At 48.0% G+C, this 1,274-nt stretch overlaps 1 non-coding gene across 1 annotated transcript; it reads left to right on the forward strand.

The window, feature by feature from the left end:
- Positions 1-944: 944 nt before the first annotated feature.
- Positions 945-1,019, forward strand: Trnat-ugu (transfer RNA threonine (anticodon UGU)). The gene has a single exon. It is a non-coding gene; the product is annotated as a tRNA-Thr (tRNA).
- Positions 1,020-1,274: the final 255 nt, after the last annotated feature.

Here is a 1,274-nt window from a genome sequence, read left to right on the forward strand (position 1 = left end):
CTACCCAGTGAAGGTGAAAATTTTATATCTCGTGTAGGCTGGTGAGTGACTGGAGAATTGGTGCCTTTCACGCATTTTTACTGTCGAGCCCACCCCAGTGTTGGACACACCATTCATGCGATGTTTTTCTGCAGTCATAAGTTGCTGTGAAAGCCGCCACACAACAATATTTTGTAACGGATACCTCTGTGTGAGGCCTGAACAGTCTCATGCTGGTGCTTCGTCTAATAATCAGCTGGCGTTCGTGATCTATAAGCAACCTCCTAACTGTCCAGAAAATATTTTTTTAAGCAGGTGATTTCTTCCAAAGAGTTCGTTTGTTTCACACGCCTTACTGTGCGTATCCTTGGAGCGTCCATATCTCTGTAGAGGTCCTTCAGCTATCTGCACGTTTCGCATCGTCCGCCAGGCTTTTCGCAATGTGTCAATTCTTAAGCGAAGCTAGGGCATCCGCCAGGCTCCCCCTGTGTGTTAGGAGAAAGCGTCTCTGGCACTCGCTCTATGCGATCCGACTCGCCATTCGTGCTGGACTACCGGCGCTGTGAGTCAACAAAAGTGGCCACCAGCGGGGGTAATGCATTACCGATCCTTTCTGTTGGTCAAATTGTGCCACAACTTTATTCCATCCCCCGTTCGTTTCAGTAGCCCCCCATTAGTAATATCAAGTAGCCATATACTTCTCAACATTCTTTCTGTAAGATCACATTTCAAAATCTATTGTCTACTTGTGTGAACTGCTTATCATCCCCGTTTCACTTCCGTACAAGAGCTCACGCCAAAAAAAAAAAAAAAGTACCTTTAGGAAAGATGAGCACTTAAAGGTAGATTTGATATTAACAAATGCATGGGACACTACGAATGTAGAGTGCGGACATACAAGGTGAGAATGTGGGTCTCGCGGGAGGCGTGAGCGAGATAGTCCCTGCAGTCGCACTATCCACTGTGCCCTCGGTGGCTCACATGGACAGAGCGTCTGCCATGTAAGCAGGAGATCCCGGGTTCGAGTCCCGGTCGGGGCACACATTTTCAACAGTCCCCGTTGATGTATATCAACGCTTGTCGGCAGCGTAGAGTCTTGATTTGATTATCATTTGACCCCCATCTAAAACGACGAGACAGTAGCGCCATCTACACGAAGAGGATATAAGCGCCGCGCTGCCTGGCCACGGCAAAGTTGGAGACGATCCGTTCTACAAACGCTTGTTGTTGTTGTGGTCTTCAGTCCTGAGACTGGTTTGATGCAGCTCTCCATGCTACTCTATCCTGTGCAAGCT

This window comes from Schistocerca cancellata, chromosome 1 (genome assembly GCF_023864275.1).
Source record: "Schistocerca cancellata isolate TAMUIC-IGC-003103 chromosome 1, iqSchCanc2.1, whole genome shotgun sequence".
NCBI lineage: Eukaryota > Metazoa > Arthropoda > Insecta > Orthoptera > Acrididae > Schistocerca > Schistocerca cancellata.